The sequence below is a fragment of the Hyla sarda genome, chromosome 1 (assembly GCF_029499605.1).
Source record: "Hyla sarda isolate aHylSar1 chromosome 1, aHylSar1.hap1, whole genome shotgun sequence".
In the NCBI taxonomy this organism is placed as follows: domain Eukaryota; kingdom Metazoa; phylum Chordata; class Amphibia; order Anura; family Hylidae; genus Hyla; species Hyla sarda.
The window spans coordinates 606,426,403-606,445,539 of record NC_079189.1 but is presented as its reverse complement, the minus strand read 5'-3'; the positions used below and the strand labels follow the sequence as shown (position 1 = coordinate 606,445,539).

Genomic DNA, 19,137 nt, shown 5'->3' with positions numbered 1-19,137 from the left:
ATATACATGTATTATAGTGTTATAGTATATACATGTATTATAGTGTTATAGTATATACATGTATTATAGTATTATAGTATATACATGTATTATAGTATTATAGTATATACATGTATTATAGTATTATAGTATATACATGTATTATAGTATTATAGTATATACATGTATTATAGTATTATAGTATATACATGTATTATAGTATTATAGTATATACATGTATTATAGTATATACATGTATTATAGTATATACATGTATTATAGTATTATAGTATATACATGTATTATAGTATTATAGTATATACATGTATTATAGTATTATAGTATATACATGTATTATAGTATTATAGGATATACATGTATTATAGTATTATAGTATATACATGTATTATAGTATTATAGTATATACATGTATTATAGTATTATAGTATATACATGTATTATAGTATTATAGTATATACATGTATTATAGTATTATAGTATATACATGTATTATAGTATTATAGTATATACATGTATTATAGTATTATAGGATATACATGTATTATAGTATTATAGTATATACATGTATTATAGTATTATAGTATATACATGTATTATAGTATATACATGTATTATAGTATTATAGTATATACATGTATTATAGTATTATAGTGTATACATGTATTATAGTATTATAGTATATACATGTATTATAGTATATACATGTATTATAGTATTATAGTATATACATGTATTATAGTATTATAGCATATACATGTATTATAGTATTATAGCATATACATGTATTATAGTATTATAGTATATACATGTATTATAGTATATACATGTATTATAGTATTATAGTATATACATGTATTATAGTATTATAGTATACACATGTATTATAGTATTATAGTATATACATGTATTATAGTATTATAGTATATACATGTATTATAGTATTATAGTATATACATGTATTATAGTATTATAGTATATACATGTATTATAGTATTATAGTATATACATGTATTATAGTATTATAGTATATACATGTATTATAGTATTATAGTATATACATGTATTATAGTATTATAGTATATACATGTATTATAGTATTATAGTATATACATGTATTATAGTATTATAGTATATACATGTATTATAGTATTATAGTATATACATGTATTATAGCATATACATGTATTATAGTATTATAGTATATACATGTATTATAGTATTATAGTATATACATGTATTATAGTATTATAGTGTATACCTGTATTATAGTATTATAGTATATACATGTATTATAGTATTATAGTATATACATGTATTATAGTATTATAGCATATACATGTATTATAGTATTATAGTATATACATGTATTATAGTATTATAGTATATACATGTATTATAGTATTATAGTATATACATGTATTATAGTATTATAGTATATACATGTATTATAGTGTATATGTCAGAGGACGGTGACTGTAGGTGTCTATGTGGATAAGAAGATGTATGGACACCGACAATAACAGGACAAAATACACTAAATGTCTGTATTATAGTATATACATGTATTATAGTATTATAGTATATACATGTATTATAGTATTATAGTATATACATGTATTATAGTATTATAGTATATACATGTATTATAGTATTATAGTATATACATGTATTATAGTATTATAGTGTATACATGTATTATAGTATTATAGTATATACATGTATTATAGTATTATAGTATATACATGTATTATAGTATTATAGTATATACATGTATTATAGTATTATAGTATATACATGTATTATAGTATTATAGTATATACATGTATTATAGTATTATAGTATATACATGTATTATAGTATTATAGTATATACATGTATTATAGTATTATAGTATATACATGTATTATAGTATTATAGTATATACATGTATTATAGTATATACATGTATTATAGTATTATAGTATATACATGTATTATAGTATTATAGTGTATATATGTTGTTACGCCTAGCGCTCCGGGTCCCCGCTCCTCCCCGGAGCGCTCACGGCGTCTTTCTCCCTGCAGCTCCCCGGTCAGTCCCGCTGACCGGGAGCGCTGCACTGTCATGGCCGTTGGGGATGCGATTCGCACAGCGGGACGCGCCCGCTCGCGAATCGCATCCCAGGTCACTTACCCGTTCCCGTCCCCTGCTGTCATGTGCTGGCGCGCGCGGCTCCGCTCTCTAGGGCGCGCGCGCGCCAGCTCCCTGAGACTTAAGGGGCCAGTGCACCAATGATTGGTGCCTGGCCCAATCAGCTTAATTGGCTTCCACCTGGTCCCTGACTATATCTGACCTCCTCCCATGCACTCCCTTGCCGGATCTTGTTGCCCTTGTGCCTAGTGAAAGCGTTTTGTGTGTCTAAAGCCTGTGTACCAGAACTTCTGCTATCCACCCTGACTACGAACCTTGCCGCCTGCCCCCGACCTTCTGCTACGTCCGACCTTGCTTCTGTCTACTCCCTTGTACCTCGCCTATCATCAGCAGTCAGAGAGGTGAGCCGTTGCTAGTGGATACGACCTGGTCACTACCGCCGCAGCAAGACCATCCCGCTTTGCGGCGGGCTCTGGTGAAAACCAGTAGTGACTTAGAACCGGTCCACTAGCGCGGCCCTCGCCAATCCCTCTCTGGCACAGAGGATCCACTACCTGCCAGCCGGCATCGTGTCAGTAGATCCGGCCATGGATCCCGCTGACGTCCCTCTGCCTTATATCTCTGATATCACCACGGTGGTCGCCCAGCAATCCCGACAGATCGCCCATCTAACCCACCAGCTGTCGGAAGTATTCACCATTGTGCAGCAACTTCAGTCGCAACTTCAGCAGCAATCATCTCCTCCGCCAGCTCCTGCACCCCTTCCGCAGTGAGTGGCCACTCCTAGCCTCCGCCTGTCCTTGCCGGACAAATTTAATGGGGACTCTAAGTTTTGCCGTGGCTTTCTTTCGCAATGTTCCCTGCACTTGGAGATGATGTCGGACCAGTTTCCTACTGAAAGGTCTAAGGTGGCTTTCGTAGTCAGCCTTCTGTCTGGAAAAGCCCTGTCATGGGCCACACCGCTCTGGGACCGCAATGACCCTGTCACTGCCTCTGTACACTCCTTCTTCTCGGAAATTCGAAGTGTCTTTGAGGAACCTGCCCGAGCCTCTTCTGCTGAGACTGCCCTGCTGAACCTGGTCCAGGGTAATTCTTCCGTTGGCGAGTACACCGTACAATTCCGTACTCTTGCTTCAGAACTATCCTGGAATAATGAGGCCCTCTGCGCGACCTTTAAAAAAGGCCTATCCAGCAACATTAAAGATGTTCTGGCCGCACGAGAAACTCCTGCTAACCTGCATGAACTCATTCATCTAGCCACTCGCATTGACATGCGTTTTTCTGAGAGACATCAAGAGCTCCGCCAGGAAAAAGACTTAGATCTCTGGACACCTCTCCCACAGTCTCCACTGCAATCTGCGCCTAGGCCTCCCGCCGAGGAGGCCATGCAAGTGGATCGGTCTCGCCTGACCCTGGAAGAGAGGAATCGCCGTAAGGAAGAGAATCTTTGTCTGTACTGTGCCAGTACCGAACATTTTTTGGTGGATTGCCCTATCCGTCCTCCACGTCTGGGAAACGCACGCTCGCACCCAGCTCTCGTGGGTGTGGCGTCTCTTGATGCTAAGTCGGCTTCTCCACGTCTCACGGTGCCTGTACGGATTTCTACTTCAGCCAGCTCTTCCCTCTCAGCCGTGGCCTGCCTGGACTCTGGTGCTTCTGGGAATTTTATTCGGGAGTCCTTGGTGAATAAATTCCGCATTCCGGTGACCCGTCTTGTCAAGCCACTCCACATTTCCGCGGTCAACGGAGCCAGGTTGGATTGCACCGTGCGTTACCGCACGGAGCCCCTCCTAATGTGCATCGGACCTCATCACGAGAGAATTGAATTTTTGGTCCTTCCCAATTGCACTTCCGAAATTCTCCTTGGACTACCCTGGCTTCTACACCATTCCCCAACCCTGGACTGGTCCACTGGGGAGATCAAGAGTTGGGGTCCCTCTTGTTCCAAGGACTGCCTTAAACCAGTTCCCAGTACTCCCTGCCGTGACCCTGTGGTTCCTCCTGTATCCGGTCCCCCTAAGGTCGTTAGGGACTCTGCCTGCCACAGAAAATGCCTCTCCCCCCCTCCCAGTCCCTTCAGGCAAGCCTCTGTGTCCCCTCATGGCTCCCGTCCTTGTGTCTCCCTGCCCCGTGCCAAGCTTCACCCTCTGCCTTCCCTCCCCATTCCTACTCCTGCTGTACTGCCTGTCATTGAGGAAACCATCCATTCCTTCCCGGTGTCCTCATCCCAGGGGAGGCAGTCACCGGACAAAAAAAAGGGGAGACCTAAGGGGGGGGGGGTACTGTTACGCCTAGCGCTCCGGGTCCCCGCTCCTCCCCGGAGCGCTCACGGCGTCTTTCTCCCTGCAGCTCCCCGGTCAGTCCCGCTGACCGGGAGCGCTGCACTGTCATGGCCGTTGGGGATGCGATTCGCACAGCGGGACGCGCCCGCTCGCGAATCGCATCCCAGGTCACTTACCCGTTCCCGTCCCCTGCTGTCATGTGCTGGCGCGCGCGGCTCCGCTCTCTAGGGCGCGCGCGCGCCAGCTCCCTGAGACTTAAAGGGCCAGTGCACCAATGATTGGTGCCTGGCCCAATCAGCTTAATTGGCTTCCACCTGGTCCCTGACTATATCTAACCTCCTCCCATGCACTTCCTTGCCGGATCTTGTTGCCCTTGTGCCTAGTGAAAGCGTTTTGTGTGTTTATACCCTGTGTACCAGAACTTCTGCTATCCACCCTGACTACGAACCTTGCCGCCTGCCCCCGACCTTCTGCTACGTCCGACCTTGCTTCTGTCTACTCCCTTGTACCTCGCCTATCATCAGCAGTCAGAGAGGTGAGCCGTTGCTAGTGGATACGACCTGGTCACTACCGCCGCAGCAAGACCATCCCGCTTTGCGGCGGGCTCTGGTGAAAACCAGTAGTGACTTAGAACCGGTCCACTAGCGCGGCCCTCGCCAATCCCTCTCTGGCACAGAGGATCCACTACCTGCCAGCCGGCATCGTGACATATGTATTATAGTATTATAGTATATACATGTATTATAGTATTATAGCATATACATGTATTATAGTATTATAGCATATACATGTATTATAGTATTATAGCATATACATGTATTATAGTATATACATGTATTATAGTATTATAGTGTATACATGTATTATAGTATTATAGTATATACATGTATTATAGTATTATAGCATATACATGTATTATAGTATTATAGCATATACATGTATTATAGTATTATAGCATATACATGTATTATAGTATATACATGTATTATAGTATTATAGTATATACATGTATTATAGTATTATAGTATATACATGTATTATAGTATTATAGTGTATACATGTATTATAGTATTATAGTATATACATGTATTATAGTATTATAGTATATACATGTATTATAGTATTATAGTATATACATGTATTATAGTATATACATGTATTATAGTATATACATGTATTATAGTATTATAGTATATACATGTATTATAGTATATACATGTATTATAGTATTATAGTATATACATGTATTATAGTATTATAGTATATACATGTATTATAGTATATACATGTATTATAGTATTATAGTATATACATGTATTATAGTATTATAGTATATACATGTATTATAGTATTATAGTATATACATGTATTATAGTATTATAGTATATACATGTATTATAGTATTATAGTATATACATGTATTATAGTATTATAGTATATACATGTATTATAGTGTATATATCAGAGGACGGTGACTGTAGGTGTCTATGTGGATAAGAAGATGTATGGACACCGACAATAACAGGACAAAATACACTAAATGTCTGTATTATAGTATATACATGTATTATAGTATTATAGTATATACATGTATTATAGTATTATAGTGTATACCTGTATTATAGTATTATAGTATTATAGTATTATAGCATATACATGTATTATAGTATTATAGTATTATAGTATTATAGTATATACATGTATTATAGTATATACATGTATTATAGTATTATAGTATATACATGTATTATAGTGTATATATCAGAGGACGGTGACTGTAGGTGTCTATGTGGATAAGAAGATGTATGGACACCGACAATAACAGGACAAAATACACTAAATGTCTGTATTATAGTATATATATGTATTATAGTATTATAGTATATACATGTATTATAGTATTATAGTATATACATGTATTATAGTATTATAGTGTATACCTGTATTATAGTATTATAGTATATACATGTATTATAGTATTATAGCATATACATGTATTATAGTATTATAGTATATACATGTATTATAGTATTATAGTATATACATGTATTATAGTATATACATGTATTATAGTATTATAGTATATACATGTATTATAGTGTATATGTCAGAGGACGGTGACTGTAGGTGTCTATGTGGATAAGAAGATGTATGGACACCGACAATAACAGGACAAAATACACTAAATGTCTGTATTATAGTATATACATGTATTATAGTATATACATGTATTATAGTATTATAGTATATACATGTATTATAGTATTATAGTATATACATGTATTATAGTATTATAGTATATACATGTATTATAGTATTATAGTATATACATGTATTATAGTATTATAGTATATACATGTATTATAGTATTATAGTGTATACATGTATTATAGTATATACATGTATTATAGTATTATAGTATATACATGTATTATAGTATTATAGTATATACATGTATTATAGTATATACATGTATTATAGTGTATATGTCAGAGGACGGTGACTGTAGGTGTCTATGTGGATAAGAAGATGTATGGACACCGACAATATTAGGACAAACTACACTAAATGTCTGTATTATAGTATATACATGTATTATAGTATTATAGTATATACATGTATTATAGTATTATAGTGTATACCTGTATTATAGTATTATAGTATATACATGTATTATAGTATTATAGCATATACATGTATTATAGTATTATAGTATATACATGTATTATAGTATTATAGTATATACATGTATTATAGTATATACATGTATTATAGTATTATAGTATATACATGTATTATAGTGTATATGTCAGAGGACGGTGACTGTAGGTGTCTATGTGGATAAGAAGATGTATGGACACCGACAATAACAGGACAAAATACACTAAATGTCTGTATTATAGTAAATACATGTATTATAGTATATACATGTATTCTAGTATTATAGTATATACATGTATTATAGTATATACATGTATTCTAGTATTATAGTATATACATGTATTATAGTATATACATGTATTATAGTATTATAGTATATACATGTATTATAGTATATACATGTATTATAGTATTATAGCATATACATGTATTATAGTATTATAGTATATACATGTATTATAGTATTATAGTATATACATGTATTATAGTATATACATGTATTATAGTATTATAGTATATACATGTATTATAGTGTATATGTCAGAGGACGGTGACTGTAGGTGTCTATGTGGATAAGAAGATGTATGGACACCGACAATAACAGGACAAAATACACTAAATGTCTGTATTATAGTAAATACATGTATTATAGTATATACATGTATTCTAGTATTATAGTATATACATGTATTATAGTATATACATGTATTCTAGTATTATAGTATATACATGTATTATAGTATATACATGTATTATAGTATTATAGTATATACATGTATTATAGTATATACATGTATTATAGTATTATAGCATATACATGTATTATAGTATTATAGTATATACATGTATTATAGTATTATAGTATATACATGTATTATAGTATATACATGTATTATAGTATTATAGTATATACATGTATTATAGTGTATATGTCAGAGGACGGTGACTGTAGGTGTCTATGTGGATAAGAAGATGTATGGACACCGACAATAACAGGACAAAATACACTAAATGTCTGTATTATAGTATATACATGTATTATAGTATATACATGTATTATAGTATTATAGTATATACATGTATTATAGTATTATAGTATATACATGTATTATAGTATTATAGTATATACATGTATTATAGTATTATAGTATATACATGTATTATAGTATTATAGTGTATACATGTATTATAGTATATACATGTATTATAGTATTATAGTATATACATGTATTATAGTATTATAGTATATACATGTATTATAGTATATACATGTATTATAGTGTATATGTCAGAGGACGGTGACTGTAGGTGTCTATGTGGATAAGAAGATGTATGGACACCGACAATATTAGGACAAACTACACTAAATGTCTGTATTATAGTATATACATGTATTATAGTATATACATGTATTATAGTATTATAGTATATACATGTATTATAGTATTATAGTATATACATGTATTATAGTATTATAGTATATACATGTATTATAGTATTATAGGATATACATGTATTATAGTATTATAGCATATACATGTATTATAGTATTATAGCATATACATGTATTATAGTATTATAGTATATACATGTATTATAGTATTATAGTATATACATGTATTATAGTATTATAGCATATACATGTATTATAGTATTATAGCATATACATGTATTATAGTATTATAGTATATACATGTATTATAGTATTATAGTATATACATGTATTATAGTATTATAGTATATACATGTATTATAGTATTATAGTATATACATGTATTATAGTATTATAGTATATACATGTATTATAGTATTATAGTATATACATGTATTATAGTATATACATGTATTATAGTATATACATGTATTATAGTATTATAGTATATACATGTATTATAGTATTATAGTATATACATGTATTATAGTATTATAGTATATACATGTATTATAGTATTATAGTATATACATGTATTATAGTATATACATGTATTATAGTATATACATGTATTATAGTATTATAGTATATACATGTATTATAGTATTATAGTATATACATGTATTATAGTATTATAGCATATACATGTATTATAGTGTATACATGTATTATAGTATTATATTATATACATGTATTATAGTATTATAGTATATACATGTATTATAGTATTATAGTATATACATGTATTATAGTATATACATGTATTATAGTATTGTAGTATATACATGTATTATAGTGTATATGTCAGAGGACGGTGACTGTAGGTGTCTATGTGGATAAGAAGATGTATGGACACCGACAATAACAGGACAAAATACACTAAATGTCTGTATTATAGTATATACATGTATTATAGTATTATAGTATATACATGTGTTATAGTATATACATGTATTATAGTATTATAGTGTATACATGTATTATAGTATTATAGTGTATACATGTATTATAGTATTATAGCGTATACATGTATTATAGTATATACATGTATTATAGTATATACATGTATTATAGTATATACATGTATTATAGTATTATAGTATATGCATGTATTATAGTATTATAGTATATACATGTATTATAGTATTATAGTATATACATGTATTATAGTATTATAGTATATACATGTATTATAGTATTATAGTATATACATGTATTATAGTATATACATGTATTATAGTATTATAGTATATACATGTATTATAGTATTATAGTATTATAGTATATACATATATTATAGTATTATACTATATACATATATTATAGTATTATACTATATACATGTATTATAGTATTATAGTGTATACATGTATTATAGTATTATAGTATATACATGTATTATAGTATTATAGTATATACATGTATTATAGTATTATAGTATATACATGTATTATAGTATATACATGTATTATAGTATTGTAGTATATACATGTATTATAGTGTATATGTCAGAGGACGGTGACTGTAGGTGTCTATGTGGATAAGAAGATGTATGGACACCGACAATAACAGGACAAAATACACTAAATGTCTGTATTATAGTATATACATGTATTATAGTATTATAGTATATACATGTATTATAGTATTATAGTGTATACATGTATTATAGTATTATAGTATATACATGTATTATAGTATTATAGTATATACATGTATTATAGTATTATAGTATATACATGTATTATAGTATTATAGTATATACATGTATTATAGTATATACATGTATTATAGTATTATAGTATATACATGCATTATAGTATTATAGTATATACATGTATTATAGTATTATATCATATACATGTATTATAGTATTATAGTATATGCATGTATTATAGTATTATAGTATATACATGTATTATAGTATTATAGTATATACATGTATTATAGTATTATAGTATATACATGCATTATAGTATTATAGTATATACATGTATTATAGTATTATATCATATACATGTATTATAGTATTATAGTATATACATGTATTATAGTATATACCGTATATACTCGAGTATAAGCCGATCCGAGTATAAGCCGAGACCCCTAATTTCAACCCAAAATCCCAGGAAAAGTTATTGACTCGAGTATAAGCCAAGGGTGGGAATTACATCATCCCCCCTGTCATCATCCAGACCCGTCATTAACATCCTCATCATCATCACCGCCTGTCATCATCCAGACCCTCATCATCATCACCTGTCATCATCCCCTTGTCATCATTCCCCCCCCCCCCTTCATCATCCCCTTGTCATCATCCCCACCCCCCTTCATCAACCCCTTGTAATCATCCCACACCCCCCCTTCATCATCCCCTTGTCATCATCCCCACCCCCCTTCAACATCCCACACCCCCCCTTCATCATCCTCTTGTCATCATCCCACACCCCCCCCCCTTCATCATCCTCTTGTCATCATCCGCCCTCAGTGGTCTTCAACCTGCGGACCTCCAGAGGTTTCCAAACTACAACTCCAAGCAAGCCCGGGCAGCCATCGGCTGTCCGGGCTTGCTGGGAGTTGTAGTTTTGAAACCTCCGGAGGTCCGCAGGTTGAAGACCACTGCGGCCTTCGACATCATCCAGCCCCCTCTCACCCCCTTTAGTTCTGTACAGTACTCGCCTCCGCTCGGCGCTGGTCCGGTGCTGCAGGACTGTCCGGTGGGGAGGTCGTCCGGTGGGATACTAGTTCCGGGCTGCTATCTTCACCGGGGGCGCCTCTTCTCCGCGCTTCGGGCCCAGAATAGAGGCGTTGCCTTGACGATGACGCAGAAGTACGTTGACAATGAACGTACCTCTGCGTAGTTGTCAAGGCAACGTGACTATTCTGGGGCCGGGCCCGAAGCGCTTAGAAGAGGCCTCCCCGGTGAAGATAGCAGCCCGGAACCACTATCCCACCGGACGACCTCCTCTCCGGACAGTCCTGCAGCACCGGACCAGCGCCGAGCGGAGGCGAGTACTGTACAGAACTGAAGGGGGTGATAGGAGGCTGGATGATGTCGAAGGCCGCAGTGGTCTTCAACCTGCGGACCTCCAGAGGTTTCAAAACTACAACTCCCAGCAAGCCCGGGCAGCCATCGGCTGTCCGGGCCTGCTGGGAGTTGTAGTTTTGAAACCTCTGGAGGTCCGCAGGTTGAAGACCACTGCGGGTGGAGAGTTCACTCGAGTATAAGCCGAGGGGGGTGTTTTCAGCACGAAAAATCATGCTGAAAAACTCGGCTTATACTCGAGTATATACGGTACATGTATTATAGTATTATAGTGTATACATGTATTATAGTATTATAGTATATACATGTATTATAGTATTATAGTATATACATGTATTATAGTATTATAGGATATACATGTATTATAGTATTATAGGATATACATGTATTATAGTATTATAGTATATACATGTATTATAGTATTATAGTATATACATGTATTATAGTATTATAGTATATACATGTATTATAGTATTATAGTATATACATGTATTATAGTATTATAGTGTATACATGTATTATAGTATTATAGTATATACATGTATTATAGTATTATAGTATATACATGTATTATAGTATTATAGTATATACATGTATTATAGTATTATAGTATATACATGTATTATAGTATTATAGTATATACATGTATTATAGTATTATAGTATATACATGTATTATAGTATTATAGTATATACATGTATTATAGTATTATAGTATATACATGTATTATAGTATATACATGTATTATAGTATTATAGTATATACATGTATTATAGTATATACATGTATTATAGTATTATAGTATATACATGTATTATAGGATATACATGTATTATAGTATTATAGGATATACATGTATTATAGTATTATATGATATACATGTATTATAGTATTATAGTATATACATGTATTATAGTATATACATGTATTATAGTGTATATGTCAGAGGACGGTGACTGTAGGTGTCTATGTGGATAAGAAGATGTATGGACACCGACAATAACAGGACAAAATACACTAAATGTCTGTATTATAGTATATACATGTATTATAGTATATACATGTATTATAGTATTATAGTATATACACATGTATTATAGTATTATAGTATATACATGTATTATAGTATATGCATGTATTATAGTATTATAGTATATACATGTATTATAGTATTATAGTATATACATGTATTATAGTATATACATGTATTATAGTGTTATAGTATATACATGTATTATAGTATTATAGTATATACATGTATTATAGTATATACATGTATTATAGTATTATAGTATATACATGTATTATAGTATATACATGTATTATAGTATTATAGTATATACATGTATTATAGTATTATAGTATATACATGTATTATAGTATATACATGTATTATAGTATTATAGTATATACATGTATTATAGTATTATAGTATATACATGTATTATAGTATTATAGCATATACATGTATTATAGTATATACATGTATTATAGTATTATAGTATATACATGTATTATAGTGTATATGTCAGAGGACGGTGACTGTAGGTGTCTATGTGGATAAGAAGATGTATGGACACCGACAATAACAGGACAAAATACACTAAATGTCTGTATTATAGTATATACATGTATTATAGTATATACATGTATTATAGTATTATAGTATATACATGTATTATAGTATTATAGTATATACACATGTATTATAGTATTATAGTATATACATGTATTATAGTATATGCATGTATTATAGTATTATAGTATATACATGTATTATAGTATTATAGTATATACATGTATTATAGTATTATAACATACATGTATTATAGTATTATAGCATATGCATGTATTATAGTATTATAGTATATACATGTATTATAATATTATAGTATATACATGTATTATAATATTATAGTATATACATGTATTATAATATTATAGTATATACATGTATTATAATATTATAGTATTATAGTATATACATGTATTATAGTATTATAGCATATACATGTATTATAGTATTATAGTATATACATGTATTATAGTATATACATGTATTATAGTATTATAGTATATGCATGTATTATAGTATTATAGTATATACATGTATTATAGTATATACATGTATTATAGTATTATAGTATATACATGTATTATAGTATATACATGTATTATAGTATATACATGTATTATAGTATATACATGTATTATAGTATTATAGTATATACATGTATTATAGTATATACATGTATTATAGTATATACATGTATTATAGTATTATAGTATATACATGTATTATAGTATATACATGTATTATAGTATTATAGTATTATAGTATATACATGTATTATAGTATTATAGTATATACATGTATTATAGTATATACATGTATTATAGTATTATAGTATATACATGTATTATAGTATATACATGTATTATAGTATTATAGTATATACATGTATTATAGTATTATAGTATATACATGTATTATAGTATTATAGTATATACATCAGAAGAAAGAGGAGTCCAGCGTCCAGAAACTCGGAGGATAATATTTATTCACCAGATGGTCATAACAGGAACACAGGGTACAGTGACGCGTTTCGGCTTTACAACAAAGCCGAAACGCGTCACTGTACCCTGTGTTCCTGTTATGACCATCTGGTGAATAAATATTATCCTCCGAGTTTCTGGACGCTGGACTCCTCTTTCTTCTGCTGTTCAATTGGGCGAGGTCCGCGCTCTGTCCGTGCGCACCTGGGGTGAGCTGAAGCATTGCTGTTTCTCTATCTATAGTATATACATGTATTATAGTATTATAGTATATACATGTATTATAGTATTATAGTATACACATGTATTATAGTATTATAGTATTATAGTATACACATGTATTATAGTATTATAGTATATACATGTATTATAGTATTATAGTATATACATGTATTATAGTATTATAGTATATACATGTATTATAGTATTATAGTATATACATGTATTATAGTATATACATGTATTATAGTATTATAGTATATACATGTATTATAGTATATACATGTATTATAGTATATACATGTATTATAGTATTATAGTATATACATGTATTATAGTATTATAGTATATACATGTATTATAGTATTATAGTATATACATGTATTATAGTATTATAGTATATACATGTATTATAGTATTATAGTATATACATGTATTATAGTATATACATGTATTATAGTATATATGTCAGAGGACGGTGACTGTAGGTGTCTATGTGGATAAGAAGATGTATGGACACCGACAATAACAGGACAAAATACACTGTCTGTATTATAGTATATACATGTATTATAGTATTATAGTATATACATGTACTATAGTATATACATGTATTATAGTATTATAGTATATACATGTATTATAGTATATACATGTTGTCACGATGCCGGCTGGCAGGTAGTGGACCCTCTGTGCCAGAGAGGGATTGGCGTGGACCGTGCTAGTGGACCGGTTCTAAGCCACTACTGGTTTTCACCAGAGCCCGCCGCAAAGCGGGATGGTCTTGCTGCGGCGGTAGTGACCAGGTCGTATCCACTAGCAACGGCTCACCTCTCTGGCTGCTGAAGATAGGCGCGGTACAAGGGAGTAGGCAGAAGCAAGGTCGGACGTAGCAGAAGGTCGGGGCAGGCAGCAAGGATCGTAGTCAGGGGCAACGGCAGAAGGTCTGGAAACACAGGCAAGGAACACACAAGGAACGCTTTCACTGGCACTAAGGCAACAGGATCCGGCAAGGGAGTGCAAGGGAAGTGAGGTAATATAGGGAAGTGCACAGGTGAAAACCCTAATTGGAACCACTGCGCCAATCAGCGGCGCAGTGGCCCTTTAAATCGCAGAGACCCGGCGCGCGCGCGCCCTAGGGAGCGGGGCCCGCGCGCGCCGGGACAGAACAGACGGGGAGCGAGTCAGGTAGGGGAGCCGGGGAGCGCATCGCGAGCGGGCGCTACCCGCATCGCGAATCGCATCCCGGCTGGCAGCAGGATCGCAGCGCCCCGGGTCAGAGGACGTGACCGGAGCGCTGCAGCGGAGGGAGTGAAGCGAGCGCTCCGGGGAGGAGCGGGGACCCGGAGCGCTCGGCGTAACACATGTATTATAGTATTATAGTATATACATGTATTATAGTATTATAGTATATACATGTATTATAGTATTATAGTATATACATGTATTATAGTATATACATGTATTATAGTATTATAGTATATACGTGTATTATAGTATTATAGTATATACATGTATTATAGTATTATAGTATATACGTGTATTATAGTATATACATGTATTATAGTATATACATGTATTATAGTATTATAGTATATACATGTATTATAGTATTATAGTATATACATGTACTATAGTATTATAGTATATACATGTACTATAGTATTATAGTATTATAGTATATACATGTATTATAGTATTATAGTGTATACATGTATTATAGTATATACATATACATGTATTATAGTATATACATGTATTATAGTATTATAGTATATACATGTTTTATAGTATATACATGTATTATAGTATTAGTATATACATGTATTATAGTATTATAGTATATACATGTATTATAGTATTATAGTATATACATGTATTATAGTATTATAGTATATACATGTATTATAGTATATACATGTATTATAGTATTATAGTATATACATGTATTATAGTATTATAGTATATACATGTATTATAGTATTATAGTATATACATGTATTATAGTATATACATGTATTATAGTATTATAGTATATACATGTATTATAGTATTATAGTATTATAGTGTATACATGTATCATAGTATATACATGTATTATAGTATTATAGTATATACATGTATTATAGTATTATAGTATATACATGTATTATAGTATTATAGTATATACATGTATTATAGTATATACATGTATTATAGTATTATAGTATATACATGTATTATAGTATTATAGTATTATAGTGTATACATGTATCATAGTATATACATGTATTATAGTATATACATGTATTATAGTATATACATGTATTATAGTATTATAGTATATACATGTATTATAGTATTATAGTATATACATGTATTATAGTATTATAGTATATACATGTATTATAGTATTATAGTTTGTGGTCGTTGCTACATGACTGATATGCGTAAAACCCTAGTACTAACCTAACAACCAACTGTAACCAATAACCTATCAACCTCAACTAAGCAGTCTGAAGTGTGCCATAACTGCGGCGTAAAGAATATGCCTGGAAAAGAGGGCATACCCTGTGGTAAGTGTGATGAAATGAAAAGAAGGGGGGGCGGGTGGGAGCGAAGAACCCACGGCGTCATTGAAGGGGGGAAAGCCGTGGGTTCTTATGGTCACCCCGCTCCTCCCACAATTACAGGCCAGCTGCGCAGGCCTTACCATTTGTGGTCGTTGCTACATGACTGATATGCGTAAAACCCTAGTACTAACCTAACAACCAACTGTAACCAATAACCTATCAACCTCAACTAAGCAGTCTGAAGTGTGCCATAACTGCGGCGTAAAGAATATGCCTGGAAAAGAGGGCAAAACCCGGATTTAAACAAACATTTGTTTATCGCAGATTACAACACAAGAGACTGGAATGCGCTAGCCATTTCTTTGCGAGGGTTAGGGATATACTGCATGTAGCATCCGGATTTCCAACGTCCTAATTTCATGATTACGTGGGCTGGGACCCCGTGCTTAGAAGCGGCTGTAGCTGCGCCAATACGGAAGGAGTGACCGGATAATGAAGTCGGGTCTCCTCCCAGCGACCTGACCAAAATGCGTAAATGTTTGATGAATTGAGAAGTAGTTAGCGGGTTGGATCTGAAACGGAGTAAAGGGTCGTCAGCTGATAGGTTAACACAGGCATTCAACAATTCACGGAGGACTGTGACAGGACACCATTTGTGCACGGTGGGGAAAACCGGACAATCACAGTTTGACCCGGAGACGAGGTCTTGGTCTGACTGAGGGACAGCTCGAAATGATCAGAGACATGTGACAGCTGACTGACTTTAAGAAAGGGCGCGTTAACGGTCCGAGCAGTACACTCACCCGGTCTGAGAAACCCATAATAGGCAAGGTACATGGCCGCTTTTAATGTGAGGCTATCACGAATACCCAATGGTGCGGAGTCTAACAAGTCGGACAACTGCCTGAACATGTTGCCTGTGATTGGTTGTCTGACTGGGCTGCGAGGGACTTCCTTCTTAAGGATGCCCTTCAGAGCGGACTTCACCAAGCGAGAAGAGAGTATAGAGTAACTACGGGTATTGGTCAAGGATAAATGGTGTTGGATACCGGCTAGATAACTCTTAATAGTATTGTGGGATAAATGCAGTGTGGTATGGCAAAACCCGACATATGCTAATAGGAAGGGAACTGAAATCTTGTCGCCCTCGGCGTGCTTGGATCTGAATTTGGAGAATGAGTTCCACGCCGTACCATTAATTTTTCGTGTATTTGCGGACAAGGAATCACTGACCAAACGTTTGGCTATCCGAAGGTGCTGGTTCAGTTCATGACTAGTGAATGGAATGGGGGAACTTGCGCCCCTATGGAATCGGCTTCTGGCATCACCTGAAAGAAATGTGACAGGTTGTTCCTAGATAAGGCATCTGCTGCAATATTCTGGACTCCTTCAATGTGAGCACATGTGAAAGTAAATGTATGTTGTAGGGACAGCCAAACTAACCGTCTAGCCAAGCTCATTTATCTATAACATAGCTGACCGTCTAACACCAGGACAGAGAGAGAGTATCCGAAGACGTGTCGGATGAGAATTGTATACGTGACTGGACCTAGACAAGTATGTGCCCGGTGACAAGTGCGAAACGTTATACAAGTACCTTAACAACCTAGTACACCCTGAAGAGCATCTTTAGGAACGAGACTACACAGAGAAAGGAATGCCCCGACAACGCAAGCAATCACAACCTGAAAACGTGTCAGGTTCATGAGGTGATTACTTGGAGAACAATGTACGACACTTTAAACCAGAACAGAGGGAAAGTATCCGAAGACGTGTCGGACGAGAATCGTATGCGTAACCGGGCCTAGACGAGTATGCGCCGGTGACAAGTGCGAAACGTTATACGAGTACCATATCAACCTAGAACACCATGAAGTACATTTTTGGGACATGACTACACAGAGAAAGGAGCGCATCGACAACGCAAGCAATCACAACCTGAAAGCGTGTCAGGTTCATGAGGTGATTACTTGGACAACAATAAACAACTCTTTAAACCAGGACAGAGGGAAAGTATCTGAAGACGTGTCGGACGAGAATTGTATGCGTAACTGAGTCTAGATAAGTGTGTGCCCAGTGGTAAGTGCGAAAGTTTATACGAGTACCATGACAACCCAAAACATCGTGAATTCCGTTTTTTGAGAACGTGACTATATCGTAAAAGAGGTGCACCGACAACACAAGTAAACACAACCTGAAGACGTGTCAGGTTCATGAGGTGATTACTTGGATAATAAAACAAATCTTATCACCTATGT

The 19,137-nt window shown here is 33.4% G+C and overlaps 2 protein-coding genes across 2 annotated transcripts in view; both read right to left on the bottom strand.

Annotated features, from left to right (window-relative positions):
• The window catches only part of LOC130298097 (zinc finger protein 850-like), a 190,945-nt gene that overhangs the window by 8,489 nt on the left and 163,319 nt on the right, over window positions 1-19,137 (bottom strand). The gene's annotated exons all lie outside the window — the stretch shown is intronic.
• LOC130296610 (zinc finger protein 345-like) overlaps window positions 1-19,137 on the bottom strand; it is a 632,251-nt gene that overhangs the window by 542,881 nt on the left and 70,233 nt on the right. The gene's annotated exons all lie outside the window — the stretch shown is intronic.